This window comes from Hippocampus comes, unplaced genomic scaffold (genome assembly GCF_001891065.2).
Source record: "Hippocampus comes isolate QL1 unplaced genomic scaffold, H_comes_QL1_v1.1 scaffold25, whole genome shotgun sequence".
Classification (NCBI taxonomy): Eukaryota; Metazoa; Chordata; class Actinopteri; order Syngnathiformes; family Syngnathidae; genus Hippocampus; species Hippocampus comes.
In genome coordinates, this window is record NW_017804844.1 from 19,113 (window position 1) to 30,476 (window position 11,364).

At 44.5% G+C, this 11,364-nt stretch overlaps 1 long non-coding RNA gene across 1 annotated transcript in view; it reads right to left on the reverse strand.

Annotated features, from left to right (window-relative positions):
- Positions 1 to 9,579: 9,579 nt before the first annotated feature.
- The window catches only part of LOC109518460 (uncharacterized), a 4,147-nt gene continuing 2,362 nt past the window's right edge, over positions 9,580 to 11,364 (reverse strand). The window contains exons 3-4 of the long non-coding RNA XR_002168772.1: positions 10,303 to 10,485; positions 9,580 to 10,211 (exon numbers count right to left, since the gene is read on the reverse strand). This is a non-coding gene — a long non-coding RNA (uncharacterized LOC109518460). The remainder of the gene's footprint in view (positions 10,212 to 10,302; positions 10,486 to 11,364) is intronic.

The window sequence follows — 11,364 nt, forward strand, 5'->3', positions numbered from 1 at the left end:
GGTCAACAAATGGGACAGATTTACACAGCAGCTGTCCTACTTAAGTCTTGTAGGTGACAGTTGGGCATGAATAAAAATCAAGACGGCGGCATTTCCAAGAATGTTCATGCTAACAAGAAAGCAATGGGAGGCTAGCATTAGCTCTGGTGTCTCCTTGCAACATGTTTGTGTTAGCAGAGAAATTCAGGATAAAGCTCCTGGATTGAAACGAGTCTTTGCTCCTCATGAAATGTTTACTGACCGTCGACTTAAACTTCACTGGAACACTGTATCCTATTATCTGTCTTTTCCATGTAGCATTGTACTCTCATATGGATTTGTAGCGTATTTTTCCGCAATTTATATTTGCTTTGCTTGCTGGAAAGTCACAGTCTGTCTTTTTTTACGACTCCCTCGAGTCTGACAACGTGTCAAATACGCCCTATAAATAACACGCATCCATCCACGTGTAAAACCCGCTGCCTGCCGTGCATCTTTTTGCCTTTACTAGTTCAATAAACAAAAAAAAAATGGGACAGGCCAGAATAATGCACACACACGTGCAAACGGCTGGTTTTCCTGAGCGGGACAATGCCGCTATAATGTAAGATAAGATAAGATAAGAAAACCTTTATTAGTCTCGCAATGGAGAAATTCCCAATACACAGCAGCAAAGTTATGAAAGGAAGAAGTAGAACAACAAAATATAGGAGCTGCCGGAAAGGCAGACACTCTCGCGGCGCCATTTTGAAGTCAAAATAAGTAGCGCCCCTTAGTGGCAGCATGTCGGTGCACATCTGGAAGGCATTAAGGGCAAACTAATATAGTTGTGCAGTACAAAGGCAGCTCCTGTAAACGGGACTCTCAGCGGGCGAGGAGCCCCGCGGGCCAGTAACGCTGGAAATCAGGCGCACTTCTGCCACATGTCCTAATTGGACCGCAAACCCCCACCATCGCCCTCAACTCTACTCGGCGCCATGTTTTTTCTTTTTTGGCTTTTGAATCAACCATATGCGGTTTTGAGTTTTTCCGTGCTTGGTTGTGTGTGTTTATAACTGGGGATGTCGCTAATATTCATCAAGCCCTTTTATAATGACGGGCTATCCAAATAAACTCAACTTGACTTTTAGACCCTAGAAGCAAAAATGGGGCTCGGCTGACTCAGCTGGCCGTCGGCACTTCCTGTTCCATTTGACTGCTGACTAATTGTGAGAAAGTCTGACTGAGCGTGACTTTGAACAAACTTTAAACTGGGTAATGACGACTGTTGCCGTTATTCACATTTCACTTCTGCGTTAATCGTGCTCTTGACCGCCATTCCTATTCCTCTCACTTTACCGTAACATTGGAATTTTCCACTGGTGGACTAATTGAGGCTTATTCCATGATTACTGTCCCCCCCTTCCGCAAGCCTGAATGACGCGTGAGAGGATGCAGCCGGTTCCTGGCGCGGTTCTTGGGACAACATTCCCACAGCTCGGTCCATGACATCACTTCATGTTCTGACTAAGCAGCTGGACACACACAAAGACATGTAGTGTGATCCCATTCAACTTCTCAAGGAGCTCCACCAGGTCGCCGATTGACAATGTTTTTCGCTCGCATGTCAGCAGTGAGAAACCTAACTCGGTCCGGGTCTTCCCATTTGCACCTGCAACTAAAGTGAAAGTTGACGATGCGTCATCAAGCAATGGGGCAATCGATGGGGCTTGAGCGAGGTGAACGCCCCTTTTTTCCTCGTCAAATGGCATAGTAACAAAGACAACAGGCCCTTCTGGTCGGATTACACACTGACATTCATTATCCACATGTGGATAGCAACCAGTGTTTACATGCCTGGTCTCGGTCCCGTTGAGAGCGATCCAAACACTCCACAGAGGGGGGGAAAAGCTTAGTCGGTTCGATAGAATGTGTCCAATTGGGTGAGCGGAAGCTCTCACGGGCAGCTAGAAGTGCTGTTTGTAATATTTCGACGACGTACGATCGGGACCAAGAATCACTGTGAATAGCGAAACATAGCGAAAGTAGAATTGCCCACAGATGGCACGATGCAGGCATTAGACAAGGCTATGGCTTTACTTCAACATCGTTTCTTCGCACAGAGATGCCACAAAAAAATCTGCACTTAGTCAGTGGAGTGGAAGAGCAATACAACCCCAATTGAACGGTCCAGAAAAAAACATTAAAACTCACCTTTGACAGCCACTGAAATCAGCGACGACACTGATGACAAGCAGGCGCAATTAAGATATGCACACGTGTCATGCGCTCATGCAGATGAATGCTCGATGGCGGTTGCATGCTGTGAGATCACTTCAACATTTGGTTGCTGTTAACATGACAAGCATATTCATTAAAGGAGAGCAGGTCGCACACACGCATGCACACACAGTGCTACGATCATCCCAGTGCAACGTACATACGCGCGCACGTGCAAGCGCTTGGCCGATGCAAAGTGCACAGCGGACGATCGGTGCCAACTGTGACGTGGTGTTCATGTTTTCAGTAAACTGAGCTGAGTTGAAAGATGATTTCATTCGGTACTGGGAACCAATCATGAGAAAAGAACAATAAAATAAAAAAAAAAAAAGAAAAAAGTCCGATGACCTTGTTGTCTCGGGAGGAAATTAATCTTCAACACCAAATGTTTGGAGGGAAATTCCACTGCCGGCCATCGCCAGATGAGCAAGGCGGCGATTTTAATCAAAAACTGGATAAAGTCACAAATGAAGACGGAGGAGTTCCGCTTCCTGTCCGATGTCTCCGTCTTAAACCTGTCAACGGACCATCCGGGATCACGATTTGATAACCGAGGCTTATCGCAAATCCTAAAATGCATTTGCGTCGCCTTCAGTGCTGTGGTGAGTCGGCGAGCGTTCCAAAGGATGACTCAGTGTTGCCGCCGCCGCAAAGCCAACCTCGCGGCCGCCCCCACCCCCCACTTTTCGCTATCTCATCTCGACCGAAGCCGCAAGACGTTCGTTAATCAAGCTGTCTTTCCTAATGACTACTTCTGAGCAAGGAACTGAACCCGCAACCGCAACCCCCGTTTGTTTCATGCCATGGGATCTAACTTCTAAATCGCCCTCCCCTCCAGGGATAACAAAGTCATTATGATTGTACGAACCGGGCCAAAAAAAAAAAAAACGGGGGTGGGGGGGCGTTCGCCGGCGACTCAGCCTGCTTTGTGTCCCGCTTGAAAGCTGCTGAGTCACAGTGAGGAAACGTGACGGAGCAAAAGCAGAGCTGGAAGGTTCATATAAGGAATGTTAGAAGTGGGGTGTGCTGTCAAGTTCTCTGCTTGATCCATTGACGTATGAAATAGAAACAGGAGACAGGAAGACGGGACCATCAGGAGAGAAATATTCTGTTTACTAATTTGGGGGTGGGGGGGGGGGACTAAAATGAGGTTCCGGAGATGACCTTGCTATCAGTAAGTTATCTTAAGCAGGATTCTGGAGATTAGGTGCGATGGGATTTGTTTTGGGGTGGATGGATTTGTCAATCATTCTGAGAGTCGACAGAATCCAGTCCGGAATAATCCAGACTTGAGACCAGGGCACTTTTGGGACACAATGGGGGCTTTCTGCGGGACAGGTAAAGAAGCGAGAGAGAGGGGAGGCAAAGAGGCTCTGCGGTGTGAGGAGCGCATTCTTGAGTTTCATCCAAATTTCATTTTAAGCGGGTTCAGGGCTTGACTCTTCTTGGCGGCCTGTCCCCAAATGGCAGCTTTGAGGGACAGCGGTTACTACAGTGGACAGCTTATGCTATCAGGTTACAGGGTGCATGAAAGCCTTAAGAAACATAGGTTCAATTTAATGCATGGGCGGCTTCACTTGTGTAAATCCTCGACAGTATGTGGAGGGAGGGAGGCTCGGGTCCACGGATTCGAACATTTATGTCAAAACATTACAAGCAGTTCGCAGTTGACCAAAAACGTGTAAAACGGGGTCAGTGTTATCCGACTTTTGACTTCCCGGCATGCTCACACGAGCTGGCAGGTTCAGTGATTCCAGGAGCCAAAGGCCAAATAGTTTAGCCAAATGTGCCTTTTCCAAGTATACCAAAAACAAACCCACTGAGACACGAGTTGGAGCACAAAAAAAAAAAAAAAGACATTTAAGTCCAGCGAACATGCTGAGGTGTGACTCAAACGTCAACATCTGTAACTTAATGGCAAGCTTTCATCTGAGTCAGCACTGAGCCATAAAACAGCCCCCCCCCCGTGACAGATGCCAAAGCTTTGGAGTCAACTGAAGGTCCCGCCATGTTTGTGTTCATCACATTGGAGATCACTTGTGTAACTTATCCAAACTGTTTCTCCCGAGGAGGGGGGGGGGGGGGAAGAAATGGAAAGGGAGAAGAGGGGAAGGGGGGCGCGATTCTGAGTGATACCATCTGCTCTGGCTCGACTTCTCAGTCAGCCGAGTGAATGGAGACTCCAACGCGGGACACTTCCAGAGAGTCCCGGTCAGCCTGAAATCCTTGGAAAACATTCTGACACGGGCCGACACTTTGGATAACTCACAGCGCTTACGGGAAGTGGAATTTAAAAAAAAAATAAAATAAAAGTGACGTCGTAACATGTCCAAGTCAAAGTTCCTCGGGTAATTAATTTGGTCCGGATACCAAAACAAACACGCAGCAGCGGGATAGGCCGAGTGGCCATTTTAAAGTCACTTGCATGACTACCGCCGGAGGAAAATGCAAGACCATCAAGCAAAGCACTATCGTTAGCGTCGAGCGCGATGCTCCCAGACAGTTTTCCAGCAGTAGCGAGTCAGCAACCCCGCAAGGTTCGGGAACTTTTGAAAACGTCTCAAGTTGAAGTTTAAGCAATGGTTCAGGTAAGTGTGTGTATGTTTTCTCAGGCCGTAAAAGCTTTCCAGATTTGGAAGCGACGGCATCTCTCCTTCCTAAAAAAAGAGCAGGTCACGTGCGTCTGCCAGCCACTCAAAAAAAAAAAAAAAAAAAAAAAAAAAACACAAACCCTGCTGGCAGCCTGTCAGCTTCTCCGGCTCCTTTTTGGACTTCTTGCTCCAGCGGACCAAATGACAGCCACTTTGCTCGGTGTTTACGTACTTTCTGCCTCGAAACAGTTTAGCCGGTGCGAATGATTTGCAAGACGATTGGTTCCAGGTCGTCCCCTGCAAACAAATTGGTTAGGGATGCTGGGAAATGAAAGCACCTGGTGGTGTGTGGACGGCGTGCCCTGCGAAGCCTGATTGCAGAAAGTCTCACAGTGAGATGCTGCCATGGAAAACATGTTTTGTTTTTTTTTTTTTTTTTTTTTTTGCTTGCTTAGTCAGAACCTGACCATTTGTCCCTCGGGCCTTGTTGGATTTGACCACCAATTTCAGCGATACAGATGGTAAATTAAATACCGCCGAGTCGGCTTTCGGGTGAAAATGCTTCTCCTCACTAGACCAATCCAACAATGACAGATAATACACACCGACTTGGCTTTTGCCAGAGACAAAACCTCGTCTAACTCCTCCGGTTCGGTCACGCTAACCACCGTGATGATGTTCTGTCAAACACTACAGCATCCAACTCCCTCGCAACTTTCGCTCTCCCTTTACAAGGCGACCGCAAAACCAGAGGGAAGCCGCCGCAGTATTGTTCAGGCTCAAATGTTCCTCTGAGGGTGCAATTTTTTGTCGAAAATGCGATGTCTGAATGTGAGACCGAATCAGTTTGACTTTAAATGTGGAATAATTGAAAAAAAGGGTGGTCTTTTGGTGCAATAATAAATAAATCTCAGTCAGCATTTTTTTTCTGTAAGAAAAAAAAAAAAAAGACGAGAGGCAAACAGCTCATTCACATATTTTCCCATCCTCATCTCCCTGATAAATATCAACACTGCAATTCTTCTGGTTGAAATATTTAGAAATACAAGAGCAGCCAGCGGCTCTCCTTCTCAGCTTTGGCCGGCGGAGTGTAAACGTTGGTTCACTTCAACGACCTTGTAAGACAGCAAAACTGAATTGTTTCACGTTTACCGGCCAACAATTGGAGCAAACCTTCACTTCAAATGCTGATGAGCTGCCACTTGCTGGGGGAGGAAAGAAAGAAAAAAAAGGGCACCTGCAGTCCAGCTGAGTAAACAAAACAACACAACAAAGTAACACAAAGTCACACAACATAACACAAAGCGACGTCACCGAACAAGGGAACAAATCACTCTTTTGTGATAAGTCCTATTCATATTTTAATATTTCATTTACTGGTTACCATGGGGTTAAAAATGCTACGCTATTGGCACAGCATTAGCATGATTAAATAACATTATTTTAAAACATAGTTTTGAAAATGCCGAAGTCATCGCTTTCTCAACACTTTGTGACCTTCTGGTATGACAACATCACAGTACCTGCTTGTTTTCAGCTCCATCTTTATTTTCCGCTCTGACTAACTCTTTCCATGCGAGCTAGCGCCGGACACCGGGATGCCAGGCACTCCCAGATCAACAACAAACTTTTTGGATGCGTCACGTCGTTTTAGGATCTTCCACTCAAAGTGAACAAGCTAACAGCTAGCAACATCACAGAAGAAAGTCATGACGTTGCACAAACGTTTAACTGTTTGTGCCCTCAAAGCCTGACCAGCTAGAGGCTTTAAACTAGCTCTACACTAGCATGCTAAAAGCTAATAAGATCAAAACACAAGCCGTGAGGCTTCCATAACTAGCCACGTAAAACTAAACTACACCAAACTACGGAATGGCTAGGTTACCTGGAAACACACATTGTTGTACAAGCCTTGTACCACACTTCAGAAATGTCGGAACTAACGTGCTAAAACAAAAGTCCAATCTATCGTCATAAAATATAACCATCACAAAGAAGCCCTGATGGCTCCCACAACTCAATAAATGTCTGAGCTAATATGCTAACCACTATTTCCCAAACAGCCACTTCGATCTTAATGTGTTCTGTTATTTCAATTATAATTAGACTTCATGACCAAAGTAAGGTGCGAGCTGACGCCACCACTTCCTGTGTTTGTCCTCACATTTGAAAGCTTCTTTTTTTTTTTTTTTAAGCATCCGGAACTCAAAGTTGATTCTTGTTTGATCGCGAATAAATTTAGCCATTCCTGTTTCCCCCTTTGTGTTTTGATTTGTGGCCTTCCATTTAGATAGCACGCCACTCCACGCGCATGTCACTTCCTGCGTGGGGGCGTTTAAACGTTTCCTTTTCAAAACACAATTTGAAGTTAATTTTGTTGCACGCCCAAAAAAAAGGGGAAAAAAAGGGGAGGAAAACTTATACACAAACTCATAAGGCATATTTGACTGTTTGGTGGCAAGTGGAATGTGATGTTTGTGTAGCGTAACTCTTCCCTTCTTTATTTACCTCAACTCCAGAGGGGGTGAGCTCTTTATTTAGCTTGTGAAGACCACCACCAACCCTGATAAAACACTGCGTTATCTTTTTACCAGATGGGTCTTGTTAGGTATGGCCCGCCTCTTCTTTAATGCGAGTCTCTGAAGATGAGCGTTTTGGTTAATTGATTTATTGTGAATATTTGTAAAAATAAACTTTTTATTAAATGTGGTGAATAATAATTCATAAAGTTACGAATGAGACCAACAAAAAAAGAGAACTCATGATCTAATTTCTGGAATAACTTCTATTCACATTGGGACTATCACGAGGGGCTTTTAAGAGGATTGTGATGTGACGGTTGGCTTGTAAAGTCATCTTGGATGCTGCGTGACTGCGGACCAGATGATGACCGACCTCAAAGAGCAGCAGAAGCAAAGCCGGTGTTTAGACAAGATCCTGACAGGACGCAGCTTTTGGAAAAAATGACTGAGCTACTACGGATGAGAGGATACCCAGCGGAACGTTCACTGCAAAGTTTACATTTTTTGATTGGGCAAAGACTTTAAAAGACATTGGAACAACAGTAGCAGGCACCCGAGTGGCAATTATGTGCACTGATTTGTTTGGAAAGTCTCGAAATCACATCCGTGCGGCTAATATCTTCCAGAAACACAAGAGTCCTTTTAAAATGTACTTTTTTTAAATGATTTATTTTCACTTGAGTCAATCAGAAAAGCCACTTTGTCAGCCAAAATCTTCATGAAATATATTAGCTTTGAGCTTCAGCTGGCAGGATAGCAGGCTGTGTTTTTTTCCGAATTAGCACAAATGTTTTAGCTACAAATGCTACGTGGCTTGAAAACATATGAAAATTAGCAGGCTAATGTTAGCCACATAAGTGTATGGCTGGCCAGTGGCCTTATCCAAGTTAGCAAACAAATGTTGGCGACTTTCGATGTTTAGCTGGCTGAATTTACTGAATTGGCTCATTGGTTTTTGGCTACATTGGCTGTGTCGGTAGCATGATAATGTTAGCTACATTAGCTGTATGATAGACTGTGTGGCTCAATGTGACAAACTATAAGTTGTGAGAAAACGACAGTTGCTTGTTTACATTCAAACTTGGTTGGTCGCAAACATGATTAAATTACATTTCTATGAGTCTAATGGACCATTTAGTCAGGCCACTTTACAACAGCAATGGAGCTGGCTTGTAAAATGACTTGGGAGAAAAAAAAAAAACTATGTACAAGAAGATGCTAAGCGCTAAGGAAGCTAGGCACATCAAATATACCATCTTTTGGTGATGGAAACACAAATCAACACTAGTATGGTGTGGAACACTGAGCTGAATCATCAATGTCCCAAAATACAAAAACTACCCCTTCTCCTTTCAACCAACATCAAGTCCAATTTACATCCTCTTAAAATGAGTTTTATTAGGCGAAGTTCCTTTTCTTTCGACTTTCACGACAAACAATCCTACTCTGCCCGGATGGGGTCCCACTCTCGTTAAGGAAGGTCCCCAATTACTGCGCGAGAGGTAAATAATGAGCACAATGCCGCTTTTGTCACACTCCGATCACAGCTCCAGATCACCGAACGGCTTGCGTGGCCGCCAGCACCGTCCCAGAGTCACTGACCAATTCATTAGGTACACCGGCAGCACAATCTGACTCCTGCAGCCTCACCAGCGGGTCAAAATATTTAGAACGTCTCTCAGGGTTATAAAAAAGGTTGTGAAGGGTTTATTTTAATTGCCTACAGACGCCACAAGATGGCGGCAAAACACTAAAATATGTGAATCGTTCACGATATTAGACGCCCGAGCTGTGATGTAACTATGGGAACAAAAAGCGATGAACACGTCATTTGCACAAACTCCTGATAAAGTTGGCTGGAATTTACGGGGACTTCCACCTTCCCATCAGCTAATTGCAGTGTGTGGTCGCGTTCCGTCCCCCGGGGCGGTCGTCTAATCAGTGCACATGAAAAGCTGATCTTATCAAATGCGGCGCAAACATGCATTCGGGGTTTATGTCATTAGCGCTGTCAACTGCCGGTCGTCTGAGGTTGACGCGTACATTTAATGAGATGGACTTTTATGAGTTCATTAGTAGGAAGGCAGAGTCTCATTTTGTCAGAGAACGAGGCGCCAAAAGAGGCTCAAAGCTGCTCTGTTGCATTTGATTTAAAAAAAAAAAAAAAAAAAAAACTATAAAAAGAATAATCCAAACAAGAGACTGGTTGTAAAATGTGAGACTGAAACTTTGTGCGACCAAAAATGCAATAAAAAAAGAACAGCGACACGACCACCCACAGTATTGGCTCACATGTAGGAAGACATTTCTGCTCCATTACTTTGAATAAACTTTCAAAAAGGCAATAACCGGGAAACTTGACTGTAAAAAAAAAAAATAATTTGACTTGAAATATTTGTCATGCAGCTACACACGATGGGTTCTATCCAACAAAAAGGCTGACTCGGCAAACTACAGATTTGAAACAGCCATATAACAGCGATTCCAATAAGCATAGATCAACATTTACCGCGCTTCACACCCAAAATATTCCCCTGCTTTGCTCTGCTTTTAAACGGCGGAATGACAAACTTGAAGTGACTCAAAACGAAGCGACTGAAAATCAGCACAGGCAAACTCCGCCAAACACAAGAGGAACACTCGCTCGACTTGTCACCTGTCAGAGCTTCAACACGGCAGTCCTTTTGCGATCTCCGTCAAAGTCACAATCCATCCAAAACCGAGCAATCCTCGGGCATCCTCTCAACTTGACGCACGATGATGCGTCAACGTAACCGGAGCAACGAGACACTCACCGCCCGCTTGGTCACCTGCTGTGAAACTCAGCACGAGAAATAATCCAACACACCAGGGTGGAATCCTGCACAAAAAAAAAAAAAAAGACCACAAAAATCAGATTAAAAACTCACTTCAAAGGTGTTCCAATCAATTCGATTCCTCTGTTTGTTTACCGTGAGTTCATCTTGACAGCTTTGGATCACAACGAAACTCTGCTCATGTGAGTGAGAGAGAGAGATGGAGTCCACTCGGACTCGTGAGGGTTCGCTCGGAGCTTAAAAGCCTGGCTTCGCCTCCTCCTCTTCCTCCTCCTCCTCCTCCTGGTCCAAACAAAGCAGCTTCAGTGCACCGGCTCCCTAAAAAATGGGCGGGAAGGGGAGTTTGAAACCTGATTCCGGACCACCGGCATCTTACCCTATCCCACCTCCTCCCAACACACACACACACCCACAGCAGTCAAGTCCTCCTCCTTCTTCCTCACTTTCACTTTGATGTAAAGTCCCTTCCCGCGTGGCCTTGACCTCAACACATCCTCGCAGCCATCGATTTCTCTTTAATTATCTCCAAACTGGCTCAAAATATACATTAAAGGCTTCTTCTTCGATGTAACTCAGCCAACGTTTTTTTTTTTTTTTTTCAAAACCAAAGGACGGGAAATTCCCCCTGCACACAAGCAGACCTCATATTTATTAATATGGAATTTGGTTATGAACAATTGAGCAAGTCATCAGATAAATGCAATAAAGGGCAATCTGCCTGTTGCCAAATAGTGATCCCTCATAGGGTTCTCATGTTTTACCCTGGCTCAGTATTTAGCAATGATAGGCCTGACACTTGACGATATGACTCGCCTTTGACCGTAACAGGAGAGTTTTAATACTGAAGTGAGAAAATTGGAAAGTACACATTAGCCAAAAAGTGGAAGAATACAGAATACAATACGTTATGTTGATGTCATCGCTAAGAATTAATCAAAAGCACTTTTTGTTAATCATTGTTGGCTCACTATTAGGCTTATCCCTCAAGACTTTCTCGACCATGAAGCAGCAGCTTGACTACATTTTCCAATATGAGGCTCACTATGGTGTGCGGATTTAAAAAAAAAAAAACGGGTTTTTTTACATTGATCCCTACGAGTCAGTGCATTAAGCTCCCCCTTTCGGATTCCCTGAAACATTCCTGGTGGGATTGGAAACGCTATCCTGCCTTGTTGACTTATGCAGAAGACCTGAGCG